Genomic DNA, 24,086 nt, shown 5'->3' with positions numbered 1-24,086 from the left:
GCCCAGGTCTGGTATGAAATTTTACAATCATACCCAAATCCATATATTAATCGGACCCTTCAGATATTTGGATTCTAATCGAGCCTTCCTATTTATCACCAAACCCTGACCCCTATAGGCTTGGTAGTGGTCGGGTTCAGCCCAAACCCGACCCATTGACACCACTAAGTATTAGAATGAACTATTAAGGGTACATTCGTACTTTCATTCAAACTATAATAAAAAAAATAAGTGCACTACATTTCCACCATAATCGCTCTCAGATAAAAGCGAGGAGGCGGAGGAAAAAGCGAATCGCTAAAATTGGAGGCCTCCTCTTGGAAATATCTCTCAGACTCCTTCTTCTTCAAGGTAATTTCACCAACCCCCTCTTCCCCGTTTCTCACTCTTCCCTTCAAAGCACGAAATTCAATTCCATCGAAACCTTCTTCTTCTTCTTCTTCTTCTTCTTCTTCTTCTTCTTCTTCTTCTCAGAATCACGTTCTTTGACCCAGAAATTAGGTTCTCGGATCGAGAAACCACAACGAGTTCGCTCGGAGAACGGAATCACGGGGCGGATTCTTGAGAAAGAGTGCCGGTCTTCGGATTCGAGCTTCGGAATTCGAGGAGGGATTTCGTGGTTGTGGGGTTAGGGTTCTTCGGAACGGCTTCGTCTCTCGTTTTCTCTCCGGGAACCTCTTTCGCTTCAGGTGGATTCTTTTTTTTTCATCTATTTTCTCATTATACTTTTCAAGGAGCAGTTCTGGAGTTTCCTATTTTCTTTTCTTTTTTCTTTTTGGTTTCTCATCCCTTTATCTATTTTTGTGGAATTTTACCTTGCGTTTGGAATATCCGAGATAAAACGGATGCAGAAATTTCAGGTCTTTATTTCGGAACTCAGATCCGGTCCGATCCCGATTAACGTCTGTGTTCGCTTTTGCTAATTTTTTTTTTTCGTATCTGAATTCTACTCCGAATATGATCAGGTTTAATCTGATCCTACATGTAAATGTATTCGGATATCCATCAAATTCGGGTATTTTTTGGATTCGGTGGCAAAATATCAAAACCATATCTGCATCCGATTATGGTTTTGGCTTTACCAAAATGCAACTAAACATAATCGAATTTGGTCGGATATCGAATAAAATCTATACCTACATACATAATCCTTGTATTATTCTCCCCTTAATTCGTTTTAAATGCATTGTATCGGTTCCGGATCTTGTTATAGTCAAATCCAATTTACTTGGACATAGCATTATTGGACCCGGAGGCCAGCTATGGTTGGAACTTGGAAGACTCCCAACCAAATCTGAATCTTATTAGGACCGTGTTCTTATTGGACACTGTAAAGGGTAATTGAATGGGACCTAGGTAGCTCAGATTTGGTATGGGCCCCATGCTTAATCAGAATCAGACTTGGATCTTGTAGTGGATCATAGATCGGGTCATGTTTGTGCCCTTTTGCTATTGGATTTGCTGAAAATGGGTAAAATTTATTGATTTTAATGTGAAAAGATTAGATTGGAATGGAACAGGTGGAACCATCACCATTTCCAAAACCAAAACCCTTGAGTTACTACATGATGTAGCGATCCAGGAAGGTCATTCCTGAAACCTACAGATTTGATACCCGAACGCCGAAGCTACAACCAGTGTTGTGAGAGGCGTACGCCTCAATACCTGAAGCGTATGCCTCATAGGCGAAGCGCACGCTCAAGGTATTGAGGCGTTGCATTGAGGCGTTTCAGGCTTGAAACGCACGCTTCACTCATGTGAAGCACACACCTCAAGTTGAAATGTGCTTCGCTTCTAAAGCGTACGCATCTGTGTAGTCCCTACAAACCGCCCCTTTCCTGCCAAAATCCGCCGCCGGGGACAGTGACGAGCAGGTTGGCGCCATTGTCAATAGGCTCGGTCAAGTTCGTAGAAGGTGAGATGCTTCTGAGCGTTGATGGCAGCATGGCCGGAGGGGTCCTGGTTGGCTTCGGAGTAGTCGAGCTTGATGGCAGCAAAGATGGAGTTGTTGGAGTCGACGACAACGATGGAGTAGACGAGGGTGTGGGACTTGTGAGCCTCGAGAGGGGTGGAGATGGGGAGGCGGGCAGCAGTGTCACGGTTGAGGGCGTAGACGAGCTTCTGCTTCTCGCAGGCGCCGATCATGACGGTGCGGCCCTTGGGGTCGACGGCGAGGAACATACTCGGGACGATTCAGCGGCAACCGTATTTGCCGAAGGTCTCCTGGTGGACCTTGTCGAAGGCGTTGCGCTCCTTGTTGTACTCGAGGATGCTGCTGCAGTCGGAGTCCTTCTAGGAGCCGATGAGGCAGAATTGGGCGAGGGAGCGAACGGTGCCGTGCCGAAGACCGAGAGAGAGAGAGAGAGAGAGAGAGAGAGAGAGAGAGAGCTGTGTGCGGCGTATCTCTGATTCTATGATTTTTTTTATGCCTGGGGTGGTGGCTTTGAAATGGATTTTGACAGGACCAGATCCCTCATATTTGACATTGAGCTGACGCCTTGACCGTAAGGAAACTGTTCATCTGAAATGAGGTCACTAGACCAGCTACCAGCTTGTATCTTATTCTTTAAGTGATGACAATACATTAACGGATATTAAAATAGTCTGAAGTAGGCTTTTTTTAGCTACAACTAGGAGATATCATGCATAACAAGTAAATTTTGGTATCCTTTAATTACCTTGGTGATCTATGGCTCAGTGATGTTTCACATAGATTCATTAGGTAGATCAAGATCAAGGTTTTTCCTGGAGCACCTTTTCCAAATTTGAGGGATGATAAGAGGAAAGATGTCCATTTGATGGAAGTCCACTGGCATTTGTCTTTTTAGATAGTCCTGGCTTTGAGTCTTAAAGTAAAGCTCGACCTGTGATATAATATTCTATGTTTGATTACCAGCTAGGATTTGAGGTTCATTTTTTCATATCTGCACATTTAGATTTTGTTAGCAATATAATATTGTCAAATATATATCTGAACCCGGTGATCATGAAGCTTACACTCCAACGCCTCGAGGCTTACGCCTCCCTTCATAACATGCTCAACGCCTCGCTTCGCCTCAGCGCATTTAACAACCTTGGCTACAACCAATTATCTAAAAATACCTAAAATATCTGGAAAAGCAGGAAATTGAAATGAAAACAATAAATGAACTGGAAATCCAATAAAACTGGAAATTAAATGACAATTAAACTGAAATTCAACTCCCTTAGGTCCTCCGTCATTTTATAGATGAAAGCTTCTAATCCTAACAAATTACAACTTCCTAATTCGATAATCGCTGCCTAATCTTGATAAATCTCATCTTATCATAATGTGATCTAACATGATGATCCAAAACTCAAATACAAATTAACCTAAATAAAAAAATAGAAAATGAGACCCATCTAGATTGTGTAGACCCGGATCTATCCTGCTTTGCTCTTGCATCACTACTATACCTCATCACGTCACTGTAACATCCATTAACATCACCTTTGTATTCATTGCCATCATGTTCTTGCTGTTACTGTACCCACTAAAACCACCATTAGCATGACCCACATTACAACCGCTACTCCATTCAGTTACTATGTCCACCGCTGGTACTATTGTTGGGATTCTGAAATATATGGTCATAAGGTAATCATTGGGAATGATCACCAATGGTTACATGTTTTCTAAGAAAAATAACTATAAATTTAAAAGATGCAACCCCTTGAGTTGAAAGGGCATTTCTCTTTAGGCACACCCTAATCCAGCCCCCCCTTTCACGATTATGAAAAGGCCCTAAGAGCCGGTTTTATGATGATGCAAGTGCATATGATTACAGAAAATCTTACAGCGAAAGGTTAGAGGTTGTCATTCAAAGCCAATGCCTTTGGTCTTCTTCGACAAACTAACAGTGCCCGGTATGTGCGCATTGGGGTAGGAACATGCCACCATCGTTCTTGAAAAAAACAAAAGGATTTTTTGGAAGAAAGGTCAGTGAAAATTTTTATTTTTTCAACAAACGGCGATAAAAGGAAATCCTGTTTATATAAGCCGAAGCGGTTCGTTCCTAAGGGACTTACCCGGTTTATGGTGAATGGCGCCGTAGTGCAGTCATTGCATATGTTGCGCACTGCGACAACGATTGGGTGGTCAAAATTTTTTATGGTTGCTTAGGTATTTTTCGGGTTCCTCCTGTCAGCGCCCAAAACACCTATATAGGGTACGGAACTTCGGAATGTTGAGGCACGCGATGTGCATGGGTGAGGTGCCTTGTGCATGTGTTGCCTACTGTATGGGTTGCATCGGATCTTCTCTCACGTTCAGCGTGTCTGTTGCCCCTGGCTTGCTTGCTCGCTCACTCATTTTTTCTGGATGGGCCGAGAGCTGGGCTCGGCCTGACAAACCGAGCCTACCCCTCAACTCTCCTTTGTGAGCCGGGAGCCGGGAGTTGGACTCGATATTATAAATATTGATTGTCTGCATAATTAATTTTAATATTTTTTTTGTTTTTAGGATAAAAATGACGGATAAAGGGAAAGGACTTGCGTCATCCTCATCCCCACATGTGAGTTTTGCTGCTAGTTTTGTTGATAGTTGTAGTGGGAGTGACGATGTGGGGCCACTATGGGTACATGTAGATAATATTGCAAAAATTAGATAAGGAGGTGGTGGAAACAAGAGATTTCGATGCAAGCTCTTTAAAAGAGATTTTGTTGGGTCTTACACAAGAGTGAAGGCTCATTTGTTGAAGATACCAGGACATGGCATTTCAGGATGCAGAAAAGTTGATGAGGCAATGTGAAGACAATACAAGAAAAATATGAGAAGAAAAAGACAATGAGTGATTCTTGTGCAATTAGTGTGTGATTTAGAAACCACCAAGAAGATGCTGAAAAAGAAAGAAAAGTTAATATATGAGGTAGAGGAACGATACAAGCAACATTCAATACATATGGAAGGGAGGATATGAATAGAAAAGTAGGAAGGTATTTTTATTCTAGTTCACTCTCATTTAATGCAGCTAGAAATCCTTATTGGAAGCATTTAGTAACATCTTTGACAAATTATAATTTGAGTGGCTATGTGCCTCCAAGCTCAGAAAAACTACGAACCACACTTCTTGCAGAAGATTAGGCAAATGTGGAGAGGTTGTTGGAGATTAAAAAATATTTATGTGAACAAAATAGAGTTTCTATTGTTTCTGATTGATGAACAGATATTCAATGGCATCCACTAATCAATTTCATTGTTTGTTCGCTTAGTGGCCTAGTATTCTTGAAAACAGTTGTTGCATTTGGAGAATATAAAAATGTGGAGTATTTGAAGGGGGTATTTATAGAAGTCATAAAAGAAGTGGGTGATCAAAAAGTAGTACAAATCATTACAGACAACGCTCCAGTTTGTAAAAGTGCAGTTTTGAGTATGGAGAGTGAGTAGCCTCATATTTTTTGGACTGCCTGTATGGCACACAACTTCAATCTGGCCCTAAAGAGCATCTACAACCCCAAAGAAGAAGAAAATTTACAATCATATGCTTTCTGTTTATAAATTGAAGATTTAGAAAGAAATGTCAAAAGCATTAAAAAATTTATTGTTAACCACCATCGTGTTAATGCTATATTTAATAGGCATTCTAACCTGAAATTGATGAAGGTCGCTGAAACATGTTTTGTGTCCATCATTGTGATGATAAAGAGGATTAAAAAAGTGAAGAATGCTTTGGTTAGCATGGTGACTGATGAAAATTGGCCATTTTATCGTACTGATGATGATGTCAAGGCTCAAGAAATTAAGAAATTCATTGTTGATGATGAGTTTTGAGACATAGTAGTATACTTTCTTAAATTTACGCAACTTATTTGGGAAATGTTAAGAGAAGTTGATAAGGATGAGCTCATGTTTCACAGAGTTTATGAAATGTGGGATAATATGATTGAAAAAATATAAGTTGTAGTTTTAAAACATGAAAAAAAAAATCTGCATTGAATGATTCAGAATTTTTTAACCATATTCATTCAATTTTAGTCAGAAGATAGGATAAGAGAAACACTTCTTTGCATTGCATGGCACATTCTCTTAATCCAAAATATTATGCAAATAAGTGTCAGGCATGTGGTATTGGTTGTGTCCCTCCAAATTTAGACCCAGAGCTATCAAGGCATAGAAATATGTGTATGATAAGACTTTTTCCAGAAGTATATCTTCTAAATCAAGTCACACAAGAGTTTGAAAAATTTTTATCTTCGAGATTATATGGACCGACACTCTTTGCGAGAGAAGAGGATAATATAGATCTTATCACATGGTGGTCAACATTTGGATCAAAAACATTTCTTCTCCAACGTTTTGCATTAAGATTGCTATCGCATCCTGCTAGTTCATCTTGTTGTGAAAGAAATTGGAGCACATATTCTTAAATCCACAACATGAAGAGAAACAAACTCACCAGCAAGCGTGCAGAGGATTTAGTGTGTGTTTATTCAAATCTTCGATTACTTTCACGAACCAATGATGAATACATGTACTAATTTTCTCTCTTAGTTATTTGATTATTTCTTAGTTTTTCATTTTAATATACTTGTATTGTATTTAACATTTTCAAATTGGTTTGTAACGCAGACAAGGAACATCCAAATTTTGGGATGTAAACTCAAAAGAGTGTGACCTTGAGGGAGAGCATGATTTCAACATGACAAACATGGATTTATCTGAGTCCAGTATTCCTTCTAATGATGCATTTGATGATGAAGAAAATTATTACGATCCATTACTTTATCGTCATATACATTGTAGGATATACTTTTGGTATGTAATTTAGTTTTTTTCTGCTTTATTTGATTGATATTTTGGTTGATTTATGTAATTGTTTTACTTATTTGATTGATATTTAGGTTGATATATTGCATGCATGATGAATGATATTATGACAATGTTAAGTGTTAAATTATGACAATGTTAACTGTTAAAACTTTAAAATTATATATATAATTTTTTACATTTTTGCCCTGCCGCACCCCTGCACCCAATGTTTTTTAAAGTGCCACACCCCCGCACCCGCACCCATGTGACATAGTGCACACGTCTTTGGGATAGAGTACTCAAGGATAAAATCTACTTAATGATAGTTTTGAGATCTATTCTACCTTCAAGTATGGAAATTGCCGTGGCACTTGTACAGACTTTCCTCGGTTTATGTGGGCCCTGGACTTGTCTTAGTTCAATGGATTAGTTTTGCATAGATAGTTGTATTGGCTAAATGGCATGGATTTTGTAGAGATGGTTTCTTTGCAGTCATGGGTTCAAGTCTGGTTACTAATTTATATTCTCATCTCACATTGAGTTGGATTTTGTGAAATGGTTTGAGATTAGCAGTCCACTAAATTGGTGCAAAATTGTTTTGGTTGCAGGGTCCCTATACTCATTGACTGCTTCGACTCTTAACAAGCAATGGGATCTTGTAAGTTTGTTCTGTTAGAAGTAAACAATTTTACTTTAGTGGATGAGTACCCACATATGCATAGATATATGCCTCTCTCTCTCTCTCTCTCTCTCTCTCTCTCTCAACCCAGAAGTTCTTATTGCTTGACAGTAGAAGTGATTTGAATTGTCACAGATGGGACCTTATCTGAAGAGAGCCGTAGACTCGTTTAGACTCCTTCCTCCCACAGAAAATTATGTCCCTCCATATAAAGATCCTTGGAGATTTTGGTGACAATTATTGGCTTCCCAGTAGTTGTGGCATGTAAAGTTTTGGAAACCATTTGGATTGGCTAGTTAAATAATGAGGCCATGATTCTTTGGTGATAAGAAATTCATTTTTTCTGCATTGTATGCCTGAGCAGGGCTGGCAATTTTTCGTGTTTGACCTGTATAGGTAACGAAACATTACTGGGTTGCTTAATGATAAGTAGATTTTATATTAATGTTTTCAATGAGCTCATTGAGCGAATACTTATCAAACTGGTAAAAAAGTTAGGTTGGTGCATTTTATGCTTCACGGCAGATCATTTATGTGCAAATGCCACAATTTTCGATATTCCCTACTTGATATTATTAGTACGCATTCACCTTGATGGTCACAATTGCCTTGGAGGAGTTTGCAAGTGTCCAGAAAAATTGAGAGAAGGCCTTCTGCACGTGAAGGACATCTTTGGTAAAATAATAAGTTTGATATCGAGCAGCTTCCAAATAGCTGCATAGTAATCTTGTACATAAGCATCCTGTTTGGCGGTGGATCGACTGTGCCATTACTATTACAGACACAAGGATCTTATGTGTTCAGTGTGCACTTTATCAATTTTATAGAAATGAGAGTTTGATAAGCATAGATAAGGATAAATTGGGCCTTTGTATCTGTTATGCACTAGCTAGCTATATTTTGCTCCATTGAGACTTGTGGAATAGGTTGATTCTCTAGCTATCATCAATCCAAACCATGTGTAATCTGATTGCACCAACACATCCAGTCCTCATTCATATAAGACTTCATGGGATCTCTTGGTGGTAATCTTGAACTAAAAAATTGGTTTCATGTCAGGCAATTGTTATATTGAAAAGCGTTGGAATTATTGGTCATACATGACCTTTCTAACCATGTTTCACATAGAGTCTCATGGGTTGAGTAGAGAGGTGGGCCATTCTCTCTCCAACTCGTGAAACTGCCCATTGAAGGGTCTTATCCATATGAAGCAAGTTTGAATGTGCTTCATCTGGATAAGCTCGAGTTAGTGAAACAGTTACCGATTTTCTCTTTAAAGAGAGAAAATCGGCAAGTCCCACTGAGAGTTGGGTAGACGGCTACCCAGGAGGGTGAAATCGTCAGCCTTATGTTGGTACGTGTGGTCATGAGCCCTCACGTTCATGCTTATCCATGAGAAGGCTTGCTCATGGATAAGCAATAATCGACCTTTTGAAAATACACAACCGTTTTTCAAAATGTACAAAGCTTATCTTTATCAAAACCTTGACACCCCGATATTCTTTCAACCGACTGTTGAATCGAGAAGAGGAAATCCGGAGGCCTATAAATTGAGAGGGACTCGGCCTCTATGAACATACACAAAAAATACAAGTGTGAGAAGAAAAGGCCTTTGAAGCAAACCTCAAACAGCCCCCATATTCTTCTCCTTCTTTTCTTTCTTCTTCTCACTTAAGCCTGGAGCTCCATCCACCACCCACCTTCCGAGGAGTTGTTCTGTTGCGCCTGCTCCAACAATGGTATCAGAGCGAGGTTCGGAGGACGGATCTTCAGTCTCTCTGTCACAATCTGCAAAAAGAAAACGCATAATTGTGAGTCCTTTCTTTTTTTTACTTTGTGAAAAAGCTCGCGATCTGTCACACACTTACAGATCTTCTCTAAGTTTTTTTTCTAATCTTGAGCAAAGGCCTCAACAGATTGAGGCCAAATCCAGTCTGTACATCTAAGCATATTTGATATCTGTTTAAAAATTATACTTATTTATTGTGTGGGCCTCCTGAAAACCCCAAGGGGTAACCAGAGGCCTACCTCTTGACCGAAGGAACTATCCCTTCACAAATTTACCTATCTTTGAAAACCTAAGAAAAGGGAAAACAGAAGAACAAACCCCAAAAAATCAAAAAGGGATTTTTCCCTTTTCTGTTTTGTCGGCTGATAAAGGTCGGTCAACTGCCATTTTTTTTGCAGCATCGAGTGAATCGGAACAGAAGCCCTCTGGCATATTTTTATTGCTCTTTGTCGGCGAAAAAACCCTCATCGACCAAAACATAGAATCATAAAATAGAAAGACAGAAAGAACAAACCCTAAGTTACCGGGAAAACCGGTTTCAGGCCACCGTTTGGCCTCGGGTCTATGCCCAAAGGAAGCCTGCGTCGAGAGGAGCAAACCCAAACACTGATTTGGGCCATTGCCATCGGAGAATGGTTGAAAAAATAATTTTTGGTAATTTCTGGAAGCTCCATTGGAGGAAAGGTCTCGGGTTTGCGCACAGAGGAAGTCTGCATCGAGAGGAGAAAACCCAACTAAAACGTTGGGGTGTCATCGCCGGAAAACACTCTGACCGCTTTAGGGCTCCGTCGAAGAGGAAAGAGAAAAGTTCAGAAGAAATAACCTTTTCAAAAAGGTTTGGGGCTTATATAGCCCGAGGGGTAAAAAGACCCTGCTACCCTTGAAATTCCTGTGAATTTCAAACAGGGTTAAAATCTTTTATTTTTTAACCTGCATATTTTTCTTTTCTAAACATTACAAAAACAAGTTTGCGACTATTGAAATTTCAGAAATTTTTTTATAAATAGTTGTATTTCCCTTTTAGTACCTAAAATATTTTTAAATTTTACATAACAGCTCTTTTTTTCTAGTTTAGCACTCGGCTTCTCTTAAATTTCTTATAAGACTCGAAATAGTTTTATTCGCGAACAGAGGCATGTTTTAAAGTCTATTCTTAGTTTAGCCTCACAAATTTTTTTTTATTCTTTGTCTCTTTGTGTTGACTTGCCATAATATATATATATATATATATATATATATATATATATATATATATATATATATAATAAATATACCTTAGTATAAAATGGCAAGCCGAGTTTGTGCCTCTGAGCTAGCTAAAACCGACAAGCTGAATAAGACTAACTTTCCTGTCTGGAAAAGACGGATTCCCTTGGCCTTAACCCTTGAAGGTCTGGAATATGTCTTGAGTATCTCTATGGACAAACCAAATGACGAAGCAAACCAAGATGATATCAATAAGTTCGGGAAATTTTAGAAAGATGACCTAATGGCGAGAACAATCATGCTCACCTATATGGACGATGATCTAATTAGGGTCTTTGAAGACTATAAGACCGCCAAGGAGATGATGGAGGAAATAGCCACGAAATACAACACCACATTCGAAGTCCATATCCAGTTACTACTCAAACAATATAATTTGTATAGAATAAAAGAGAGTGACAGTGTAGTAGACCATGTAAATAGGATGTTGGTCATGGTCAAAGACCTATCCATTGCTAGAAATGTCATTCCCGGCATAATGCAAGTGTCCACCATACTAAATAGTCTCTCATATTCGTGAAAAATGGTGACAACTGCACTGAGGTTGAACTCAAAGAATTTAAACCTGACTGAGCTTCCCTTACAGTTAGTCATAGAGCAAGAACATATGGCTAAAAAAAAGAAGACTGAGTTGATGGTGGCTCAAAACACACCATCTCATAGCCGAGTACCCTTTAAACATAATAACTTTAAGAAGAAAGGTAATGGCAAGTTCCAGGGCAAAATGTAGGTTTCAAACCTCAAGGCAACAAGAGCTTGCAAGTCTAATCTTTCAAGTGTGGCAAGATGGGACACATACAGAAGAATTGCAGGACAAAGATTCCCAACAATAAGAACAATTGTAACAGTTGAAGATACAACAACAACTGAAACAAGAAGAATGATAGAAAGGAAGTTGTCTGTGTTGTATCAAAATGCCACTTCACGAATGAAGAACTCTCTGGATGGTGGGTGGACTCTGGGGCTACACGCCACATAGCCAAGTCCACTGATGGAGTTGCGGATCTCAAAGAGCTGGGACCAGGAGAGAACAAGGTCTACATGGGCAATAACTCCTACAGTGATGTTTTGGAAATTAGGTCTTACAGACTCAATGTGGGAGGGACTAGTGTCTTACTTAAGGATGTTCTTTATGTCCCTTCAATGAGAAGGAACCTTGTGTCTGTACCAGCTTTGACTGAAAAAGGTTTTGAGATCCGTTTTGTCCCTAAGAAGGTCTCAATGGAAAAACATGGTAGAATCTTGTTTGAAGGAAAGTTTGACAAGGAACATGGCATGTTCAAGTTATTTGATAATGGAGAAAACTTTTTCTTTTATATTGATCATACCTTAATTATTAATATGAATACATGGCATAAAAGACTTGGGCATATAAGCCTAAAGAAAATGAAAAAACTGGCACAATAATGAATAATTCCTACATTTAATGAATCTCACTTTGAAAAGTGTGATTCTTGCATTTTTGGAAAGATAGTAAGAAAACCCTTTCCACCTAATGCTATATAAGCCACTGAATTGTTAGAAATAATCCATACAGATATTTGTGGACATTTTAGAGTCCAAACACATAGTGGCATGTTATATTTTATAACATTTATTGATGATTTCTCAAGATATGGATATTTATATCTCATCAAAAATAAATTAAAAGCACTTGAGAAATTTAAAGAATACAAGAATGAAGTTGAAAGATAACTTGGAAGATACATTAAAATTATAAGATTTGATAGAGGTGGTGAATACACCTCAAACAAATTTTGTAATTATTGCAAAGATCTTGGCATTAATAGGCAAAGAAATGTGTCAAGAACACTGCAACAAAATGGTGTTGCTGAGAGGTGTAACAGAATCCTCTTGAACATGGTTAGATCCATGTTGGCAGGTGCACAACTACCCAAAGTTTTTTGGGGGTGAAGTTGTAAATACAGCTATGCATACTTTAAATAGAGTGTCATGCAAGGATGTCCCAATAACTCCATATGAAAGATGGACTGGTATGAAATCAGATCTAAATCATCTTAGCTCATGTAAAAATCTTAGATCCAACTATGGTTATCCAAAAAGATCAAAAGGCTATAGGTTGTATCACCAAAGACTGAGACCAATTGAGGGTAGAGATGTTGAGTTTCTAAAAAATCTCAACAATGAATCCAATGATCCAATTGAGGATCCAGTTGATTTGTTGGATGATCCTAATGATCAGGATGAACAGTTAGGTAGCGAACCAACTGTGAAATAGTTAGGTAATGAACCAAATGATTTTGAACCCTCTACTTCTCAAGGACTAAATGGCCATAAAAGGTCTAGAGCTCCTACATCCTATTTGGATGACTACTATGTGTATTTATGTGAGAAACTTTGCTATTTTGTAGACCTTGATGAAATGACTGATAATCTCTCATATGCTGATGCAATTAATTTGAAAGAGGTATCAGAATGGAAAAGGACTATGGGTGAAGAAATTGAATTCATCGAAAAGAACAAAGTCTGGGATGTAATTGATCTTCCTGAAGGAAGAAAACCAATTGGTTATAAATAAGTTCTTAAGAAAAAGTATAAAGTTTTTGGATTTATAGATAAGTTTAAAGTGAGACTGGTTGCAAAAGATTTTTCCCAAAAGGAATGGCTTGATTATACGGAAACCTATTTGCCAGTTGCTAAATTTACGTCCATCAGGATAATTTTATTCATAGATGTTCATTATGATTTGGATATATGTTAGATGGGTGTAAAGATTGCTTTTCTTAATGGTGACTTAAAAGAAGTTATTTATATGACTCAACCAGAAGGTTATGTGACAAATAATGATAAAGTGTGCAAGTTGAAAACATACTTGTATGGGTTAAAGCAATCACCAAGACAGTGGTATTTGGCTTTTCACAAAGCCATAACAAATATTGGATACGAACCAAATCGGTTAGACCATTGTATATATATGTGGAAAAGTGAGAGTCTATTTTGTATCCTATCATTATATGTTGATGATATCCTGTTGACTGGTAATGATAATGAAATGATAGTCAACCCAAAGAAATTATTATACATCAACTTTGAAATGAAAGATATGGGTGAAGCCTCTTATATCTTGGGAATTAAAATCACCCAAAACAGATATTTAAGGACTCTTTGTCTAAGTCAAGAAAGATATATTGACTATATTCTGAAAAGATATAGAATGCATGACTCCAAACTCGTTGGGACTCATGTTGCTAAAGGAGTAAACTTAAGTAAGAGTGATTGCCCTGGTGACGGCCAACAAAGTCTTGAAATACCTTATGCTCGGGTTGTTGGAAGCCTAATGTATGTGATGCTATGTATAAGAGCTGACATAATCTTTGTTGTAAGTCTTGTTATCATATATTAAAGTAATCCAGGATGGCCTCACTAACAAGTTGTTAAAAGGATATTTCGATACCTTAAAGGTTCTAAAGGCTTACAACTGAGTTTTCAAGCTGACAACCTTGATTTGATTGGATACTCTGATGCTGACTTTGCAGGTTGCAAAGATGTCAGCAAATCTACTTCTAGTTACATCTTCCTCTTTAGAGGAGGAGTTGTTGTTTGGTTCTGTAAGAAACAGGGTTGGGTGGCTCAGCATACTCAAAAGGCTGAGTTTATCGCGTGTAATGCAACTGCGACACTTGCAGTATGGATCAACAGGTTCATTAAAGACTTAAAGATAGATCTATTATGTGAACCTGTACAGATATATTGTGATAATCATACTGTTATTGCTCTAATGAAAAGTAGAGTTGATAGCTTCAAGAGCAAGCATATAGTGGTGAAATACCACTACATACATGATATGATTGAAAATAATGAAATATTTGTGGACTACCTTCCTACATTGGATATGGTAGTTGATCCCTTAACTAAGGGTGTTTCAGAAGACTTGTTTACCAAACATGTTGCCTGTATAGGATTAAGATATGTATTATTATAAAGAAAATCTTTAACGAAAAATCTGTAATCAGTTCGAGGAAGCCCACACTAGTGGGAGTAAACTGAGCAGTCTCATGTCCAAGTGAAAGATGTTGGTACGTGTGGCCATGAGCCCTCACGTTCATGCTTATCCATGAGAAGGCCTGCTCATGGATAAGCAAGAGTCGACCTTTTGAAAACACACAACCATTTTTCAAAATGCACAAAGCTTATCTTTATCAAAACCTCGACACCCAGATATTTTCTCAATTGACTGCTGAGCCGAGAAGAGGAAATCCGGAGGCCTATAAATTGAGAGGGACTCAACCCTTATGAACATACACAGAAAAATACAAGTGTGAGAAGAAAAGGCCTTTGAAACAAACCTCAAACAACCCCCATATTCTTCTCCTTCTTTTCTTTCTTCTTCTCACCTAAGTCTGGAGTTTCATCCACCTCCTGCCTTCTGATGAGTTGTTCTATTGCGCCTACTCCAACACCTTATCTCTCCCTTATATGAGGGAGAGAACTTACTCGAAAAGATAACACAGTTATGAGGGAACTCTGAATAGAAACACCCCCTTCTGAAGAAGGTTGTTTACATCCATATTCGCTTCTTTATCTTCACACACATCAGACATCGATTCATCAGTGGTATCAAAGTCGAGGTTGGTGGTGTGTGCAGTGCCATCTCTGGATCGTCGTTTGATGCTCAGAGCCATGAGTCATCAATCAAGAGTCACCGAAAAAATGAAAATCAACAAAAAAAAAGGTTAGTGTTCTCTGTTGATTAGGCATATCATATAGGTCATCGGATTTCGGTGACACCTATCTCAGTTTTAAAAAAAACATAATAAAGGAGAAATAGTGCAGTGAAATCGGGTCTGCCCATGGTTTTTTTTATCCCATCATTTTTTTATTCAGAAAAATCCCCTGCAAGTTTAAAAAATCTCACCCGGTTTTCTTTTAAGATATTTAATATAAGGACTCAGATCCTATATGAGGTCTGTGATAGATATCAGAGGGTCAGAAAAAGAAACAAAAAAAGAAAGAAAACCAAACAAAAAAGGAGTAGTAAAACAAAGACCCTGAATCGGGGCTTGCATAAGATACCATAGGGTCATTGAAAAGAAAAAAAAAACTGAAAAAAAAAATCTTTTATCTCTCAGCCCAAACAAGTTTTTTTAGCCAGTAACCGGCGTCTTTTCTTCACCATTTTTTTTTTGCAGAAGGTCGTCGGCATCAGGCAACCTCGATAAAAGAAAATAGGAAAGAAGAGTAGGAAAACTCCCCTATAAAAAGAAAAGAAAAAGGCACAGACCCTGGATCAGGGTCTGCATTTTGTCTCTAAAGAGTCACCTAAAAAGGAGAAACTTTTTTCTCTGTGTGTTTTTTTTTGTTGCTTAATAATAAAAAAATAGAATAAAACCCGTTTAAAAAAATAAAATAAAACAAAAACAAAAAGCAGTGGGTCATCAGTTTTCGACGACCCTTGGTTCTGAAAAAACCCAAAAAAAAGAAGGGAGTTCAGAAGAGGTAGATTACCTTTTTTTTTCGTTTGTCGGTCGCCCACTATCGTGTCGCATTCGCAAAAGGGGAACCTAAAAAAAATCATAGCAGAAAAACATAGATATGAGGAAGAAAGTTCCCTTTCTTTTTTTTTCCTTTTTTTTTCTTCTTTTGATCTTCCACCACTGCAACCACAAGTGAGGAGGCTATAATGAGTTTTTTTTTATGCCCTTGTCAGTCTGTCGGTAATCGGAACTCAACATTGCTGCCATTTTTTTGTGCCTATAGCATGCCTACCACCAATGGATATGAGTTTTCAGGTTGTTTTTAAAAAATCTGATTCTGCATGATTGATTTGCTAGGAAATCACATTTGGATCATGTTTTTTTGAGAAAAAAATGTTTTTTTAAGCATTGAATATTTTTTTAAATAATAGACCATTGATTTTTGAATCTTATAAAATCCTAACTTGGATTTGAAATCGGATGATCCAAAAGTCAATTCCCATAAAATCAAGCATGTATATCACATTTGTATGGTCAAATTTTAGAAAAAATAGAAACAATCTTTTCAAAAGGTGGTAGGCAAAACAAAAAGCTATATATATATATATATATATATATATATATATATATATATATATATATATATATATATATATATATATATATATATATATATATATATATATATATATATATATATATATATTGATGGCCCAAATTGAAGAACCCAGAGAGAGAGAGATTTGATGAGCAAGATTGATGGCTTGTTTCAACAGAGTTTTTGGGTTATGTTGTTTTTCAACCTTGTATCACTAGAAAGACTCTTGAGCCCATATAGATTACTTCTCTTGGTGTTGCCATCAGCCCAAAAAAATATAAGGAATTTATCATAAATTGTAGATAACTTATCTCACTCTTCAATAACTACCCCCAAAATCATTGCACACTAAGAGTTCACTACCTTGGTCATTATTTGTTTTTTTTTTATAGGCAAGCTGGGGTTAGGCATACCCCTACCAGATATCTCTTAAGCCACATGTGGCAGAGGGATTCAAACCTGGGGCTTCAGCTTGGCACAGGACCTGCTTACCACATGGGATACTCAATGGCAATTTCTAAATCTAATACTTGGATCCATATATATGTGTGTGTGTGTGTGTGTGTGTGTGTGTGTGTAAATGAACCGGCAGTTTCTTGCTGACCAAAAAAAACTTTGTGAAATGCCAAAAGCTTCTAGTTTTTTCAGAAAGGTATGCCCCTTTTATATGCATTTATAGGTAAAATTATAGCACTGCCCTGCTCTTCTCCGATAATTACAGTCATATTCCTGCCAGGTGGAATTACTTATTACCCCTGGTCTTTTCCAGTATTATCGGTCAAGTCCTTGCTCAGTTAAAATTACTTCTTTGACCCTGTTTTTTATTTTATTGTCTATTTTATCCTTCTATAATACATTTATTATACTGCCCTTGTACTTTATTACTTTTGACATCTGTGTCCTTAGATTACGGAACAAGTCTCCATTTTTTTTGGTAATTCTAGAAAGGGACTTGAACTCTAAAATATTATCCAAAACAGGCTTAAGTCTTTGATTTTTTGTAGAAAACCTCTCAGAATTTTTTTAAGTCATGTTTTTTTGGGTAATATTTTTTGTGCAGTACTCTTCTCTAACTTTTCTAAAATTACAGAAAAGTGCTCAAAGATTACAGATTGACTTATTTTCATTGAAAATTATAATACATTTTTTTTAGTACTTGCATGAAACAATAAGTTTGATTTTATGAATTTGCAGATTATGTAAGTTATTATTTATAAGTTTATGGATAATATTCTCTTAATTATCTACTTGTTGAATGTTGGACTTATATTTATCATACTTTGCTCTCTTAAAATACCTAAATTTAGAAAAATTACAAGTAGGGTTTGTGCAAACGAATTAGCCAAAACTGATAAACTTAATAACATCAATTTTTACATTTAAAAAAGGAAGATTCCGCTTGTTTTAACTTTAGAGGGCATCAAGAATGCCCTCACTACTAAAATGTGGGGCTCTGGTGTCGAACCTATCGAAGAGGACAAATTATTTTTTCTAGAATATAAAAGAGACAACATATTGGCTAGAACCATCATGCTCACATATATAGATGATGATCTTATTAGGGTGTTCGAAGATTACCCTACAACTAAGTCTATATTTGATGTTATTTCAAATAAGTATGATATTACTTCTGAAACACATATTCAATTACTCCTAGAACTATATAGTTCATGTCGGATGAAAGAAAATGATAATATCATTGATCACATAAAAAAATGCTTGTTATCGTAAAGGACCTAGTGATAGTTGAGAATATAATCCCTGACTGTATGCAGATATCCACTATTTTGTATAGTCTCCCATCTTCATGGAAGATGGTGCAAACTGCTCTTAGACTGAATTCAAAAAATTTGACCTTGAAAGAGTTTCCTGCTTAATTGAAAATTGAGCAGTAACATATGCAACAAGATAGGAAAAGCGAATTACAACATATGCAATAAGATAGGAAAAGCGAATTACACTTCGCGAAAGATGCTCCTAATCTCAGTCATAGCTCTTCTAGACATCCACATTTTAAGAAAAAAAAATTTAAAGGTAATGGCAATTTTGATAAGAGGAAAAGTCCAATATTTCACAAGCTATAGACAGCCACCTCTTAGGTCAAATGCTTCAAATGTGGAAAACTTGAACACTTCAAGAAAGATTGTTGGAGCCAGACAAACAAAAATAATGGCAGAAACAACAAAAATGTCCAACAAAAAGGGAGGTGAGATATAATCTGCGTGGTATCGGAATGCTCTTATGCAAACCAGACTATTTCTGGATGGTGGGTGGACTCTGGGATGACACGTCATATAGTAATGAGCAAGGAAGGAATGATGAAAATGGTCGAGTATAAGCCTGGTGAGCATTGGATGTATATAGGCAACAACACCTACTCTGATATTATGGGTGTATGGACTTATCACATTAAAACATCTAAAAACAATGTTCTATTGTCAAATATCCTGTTTATACCATCCATGAGACGTAATTTAGTATTTGTTCCGATCTTGGTTGCCAAGAGTTTTAAAGTCAGATTTTTACCAAGGAAGGTTACTATGGGAAAACATGGTCGAGTGTTCTTTAATGTGGTTTTTTATAAAATCATGGATTGTTTAAAATTGATGATTCTGATATGAATAAAATTTCTTTGATTTTTACTTATATTGGCATTGCCTTTAATGTGGATGTAAATGTTTGGCATAAAAAACTTGGATACATTAACTTAAAGAAAATAAAAAACCTTGTTGAATTAAATCTAATACTTGACTTTAATGAATCTTCATTTCATATATGTGAACCCTGTATTTATGAAAAAATGACAAGAAAATCTTTCTCACATAATGTAATTAGAGCATTTAAATTGTTGAAACGCATACACAGTGACATTTATGGTCTCTTTAGGACTCAAACTCATAAAAGAATATAATGTTTTATATCTTTTATTGATGATTATTTTAGATATAGTTATGTCTACCTCATAACTTATAAGTGTAAAGCATTAGACAAATTTAAAGAATATCGTCAAGAAGTCAAAAATCAACTCGGTAGAAAGATTAAAGTTTTATGGTCTGATTGAGAAGGAGAATATACCTTAAATGAATTTTTTGAATATTGTAAGGCTAATGAGATCGGATCTCAAAATACAACTCTAGGTACTCTTCAACAAAATGGTGTGGCCGAAATATTCATTAGGACCCTTCTCGATATGGTTAGATGCATGTTATTTAATGCTTCATTACCCAAAGTATTCTGAGGAGAAGTAATACATACTGTAACATGTTTTAAATAGGGTTGCTTATAAAGCTATTGTCTCTATACCTTATGAATAATGGACATGAATAAAATCTAATCTAAGTCACCTTCGAAGATGGGGTTTAGTAGCTCATATAAAAGTAATAGAGCGATTTAGAGATAAACTCAATGTCAGATCTATAAGGTGTATCTTTATTGGATATCTCAAAAGATACAAAGGTTATAGATTTTACCACCCATATAAGGGTTTAATTGAAAGTCGAGTTTTTATCTTCTTGAATGATCAAAACATGAAAGAAATTATTCTTGAAATAAATAGAGACGATCTTCTTTATTTGTATTATGATTTTGATGACTCGTAAGAATATTTAAATAATAGAAAAACTTTGGCAATCTCTTTATCTTCTTCTTATCAGTCTTATGTTGGATACAAAAGGTCTAGAGCTCCTCTGTCTTACTTAAATGACTATTATTTTTACCTATCGAAAGAACTATGTTATGCTTTAAACATGAATGACATGAAAGATAATCTATCATATGGTGAGGCAATAAACTCATGTGAGTCAATAGATAGGGTAAAAGCCATGGACGAGAAAATTGAGTTCATTAAAAAAAACTAGGTCTGGAAATTGACTGATCACTACAAGAAACCTGTGGATTAGCGACGACCTAAATCCGTCGTTAATCCATCGCTAATTCGTCGCTAAACAGTTTAGCGACGAATTAGCGTCAGATTAGAGACGGATAGCTTTCATCACAAATATTTCGACGCTAAGTAGCAACAAAACTTATCTGTCGCTAATTTGTGATGGATTAGCGACAAAAATGATCCGTCGCTAGTCGGTCACTATTTTAAATTAGCAATGGATAATATCCGTCGCGAGTCCTTCACTATTTTAAATTAGCGACGAATAATATTTGTCATTAATCCGTCGCTAAATTTTAAAAAAAAATTAAAAAATTTTTTTGCTCGCTGCCGGGAGGTATTCCGGCAGCAATAGGCCAGACTTGGAGCGATTTGTCGACGGCGACGGAGGAGGAGGACGACCCACCACCAAATCCCAGCAAGTCGTACTCCCTCGACCCCAAGATCTCTGATTGGGTCTCGCAGAGGTCGGAATGGACCGATCTCGTTGTTGACGGCCATGACAGAGACGAGGCCGGTGTCGGGGCAGATGGCGTCGCGGAGGTGGTCGAGGTCGAGGAGGTCGTCAGAGCCGACGGGGAGGTAGGTGGCGTGGAAGCGACCTGCTCCCTGGCGCGCTCGACCGCCTCGTCCGACTCCCAGCCGTAGAGGTGAGTGCGGGAATGGGGGTTGCCGAAGCGGCCAGTGAAGAAGGGCAGCATCGCGTCCAGCACCCACGGGTCCACTGGCGACGTCGCCTGCATGCCCAGGTACAACGGCTGCCCCGCGATCCGCACGCCCTTCATCGAGATTCCTCCGCCCTCCTCTGTTGCGTCGGAGTTGGGCGACGACAGTCCCGACGGTCGACATCGTCCAGCAGGATCGTCCGGTGAGCCTTATTGTGGCGAGCATGAGGCTCGGCTTCATCGACCAGCGGGAGCACGAGGCTCGGTTTAAATCGAACATCAGTTTAAATTTCAAACGGGGGAGCGAGGGAAAATTTCGCGCCTTAGGTGGGACAGTTTAGATCAAAAATTAGTGACGGAATTAGCGAGGGAATTTTTTCGTCGCTAATCCATCGCTAATTAGCGACGGAAAAATTCCCTCGCTAAATCCGTCGCTAATTTCCTACAGTTTTGCAGTGAAATTTTTTTGTCGTCGATCTGTCGATAATTAGCGACGGATTTGAGACGAAATTTATACCGTTGCTAATTTCAAAAATATTTCAAAGATTGGCGACGGATAATGTTCTCTCGCTAAGTCCGTCGCTAATTTGAGACGGAAAAAATCCTTCGTTAATTTGCGACGGAAAAAATCCGTCGCAAAGATCCGTCGCTAATAAGGGTTTTTCTTGTAGTGGATTTACTAGAGAAAAGGAAAGCCATTATGTGTAAATAAATTTTAAAGAAGAAATTCAAGTCTGATGGTAGTACTAATAAATTTGAAGCAAGATTAGTTGCCAAGGGTTTTTCTAAAAAAAAGATTAGATTATGTTGGCACATATTCACCTATTACAAAATTTGCCTTGATAAGGATAATTCTCGCTATTGTAGCTCACTACGACCTAGATTTGCATCAAATAGATGTTAAAACCGCTTTTCTTAATGGTGAGCTTAATAAAACCATTTTTATGGAACAATCTGAAGGTTATATAATAAAAGACAAAGAAGATAAAGTATATAGGTTGAAACACTCTCTATACGGACTCAAGCAATCACCACGTTAGTGGTACTTAAAGTTTCATAAGGCAATTACGTCTTAAGGGTTTGTGGCAAATAAATTTGACCATTATGTTTATGTTTGAAAAAGTTAGAGTAAATTTGTTATTCTCTCACTATATGTGGATGATATTATTTTGATTGGAAACAACAACGATGTGATTATCAAAACTAAGTCATGGTTAAATTCTCAGTTTGAAATGAAAGACATGAGAGAAGCATCCTATGTTCTTGAAATTAAAATTACTCGAGATAGAAACTTCAAACTTTTAAGCTTGAGTCAAGAAAGGTATCTAAATCATATAATCAAGAACTTTAAAATGAGTTATTGCAAGCATGTTAGAACACATGTGGTAAAAGGTATCAAATTGAGTAAGAATGATAGTCCTGGTGATGAACAAAAAAGACTAAATGTCCCTTTTGCACAAGCTGTTGGAAGCTTGATGTATGTTATGCACAAGGCCTAATATCAGTTTTGTTATTAGCCTCGTTAGTCACTACCAAAGTAATCCTACTTAGCCTCACTGGCAAGTAATAAAAAGAATATTTTGATATTTAAAAGAGAATATAAACTTGAAATTATGTTTTCAAGCTGATGCTTTAGAATTAACTGGTATTCTGATGTTGACTTTGCGAGTAGCAGAGATGATAGTAAATTCATTTCTAGATATGTTTTTCTCCTCAGAGGAATAGCAGTTTCCTAGTCTTGTAAGAAACAAGGTTGTGTAGCTCAACATACTCAAGAAGCATAATATATTGCATGCAATGCAACTGCTATATTTGTTGTTTAGATAAGCCGCTTCGTTAATGATTTGAAGTAGGACATAACCAACGAGCCAGTCTAAATTTATTGTGATAACCAGGCTACCATCTCGCTTATAAAGAGTAGAGCAGACAATTCTAAAAGTAAACATATAATGGTAAAGTATCTTTATATTCATGATATGAATGAAATCAAAGTCAACTACTTACCTACATTTGATATGATTGTTGATCCTTTAATAAAGGGCATATCAGAGAAAATGTTCTCGAAACATGTATCATGTATGGGATTAAGATATGTCTGATAAGACATATGGTTGGATGAGTAACTAAAATATATAACTCATTTCAAGAACATGGATGCATGAAAAATACTACAATAGTGGAAGGTAAAATCCTGCATCATGTTTATTTTTACATGGCCAAGTGGGAGATGTTGATCATGCATGACTTTTGTGAACATGTTTCACGAAGAGTCTCATGGGTCGAGGAGAGAGGTGGGCCCACTCTCTCTCTAACTCATAAAACTGCTCGTTGAAGGGCTTTATCCATATGAAACATGTTTGAACGTACTTGATAAGCTCGAGCCAGTGAAATAGTTATTGATTTTTTCTCTTTAGAGAGAAAATCGGCAAGTCCCACTAAGGGTTGGGTAGACAACTACCCAAGAGGGTGAAACCGTATTTGTCCCTTATATGAGGAAGAGGACTTACTCAGAAAAATAACACAATTACAAGGGAAAACACTGATCCATCAGGAATCTCATGCAAATGAGAGAATGAATCTTATTTGCACAGCTAACCAAAACATGTGATTTGGAAGCACATGCAAATAAGAAACGGAATGTAATTTGAAATCACATTTGAAGTGAATCTCATGTGATTCCAAATCACACGGTGGAATATGTGATTTGAATTCATACGACTTCAAATCACATTTGATTCCATTTCATGTGATTCCAAATCACTAGAGATGCAACCAAACATAAGTCTTGATCTTAAACAGCACTGGATGATTGTGTTCCAAGGGCCATTTACCAGTCACTAACAAGAGCAAAAAATCCGTCACATTAGATTCCAAGTATCACTATTTTCCTGTTTACACAAATCACGCTTCCAAGTCTCGTGTATTTTTCCTCCAAGGCTTTCAGTTTTGATGCTTCCAATCATTAAAGGAGAACGTCATTTTAGATCATTAGTAGATGATGT

The 24,086-nt window shown here is 37.2% G+C and overlaps 1 long non-coding RNA gene across 1 annotated transcript; it reads left to right on the top strand.

Moving 5' to 3' along the window:
- Positions 1 to 260: 260 nt before the first annotated feature.
- On the top strand, positions 261 to 7,889 carry LOC149820525 (uncharacterized). Its single transcript, XR_016426844.1, has 4 exons — positions 261 to 351; positions 495 to 689; positions 7,378 to 7,427; positions 7,584 to 7,889. It is a non-coding gene; the product is annotated as an uncharacterized LOC149820525 (long non-coding RNA).
- Positions 7,890 to 24,086: the final 16,197 nt, after the last annotated feature.

This window comes from Nuphar pumila, chromosome 12, assembly GCF_984573655.1.
Source record: "Nuphar pumila chromosome 12, dmNupPumi1.hap1.1, whole genome shotgun sequence".
Lineage (NCBI taxonomy): Eukaryota > Viridiplantae > Streptophyta > Magnoliopsida > Nymphaeales > Nymphaeaceae > Nuphar > Nuphar pumila.
This window is presented reverse-complemented; position numbering and strand designations above follow the sequence as displayed.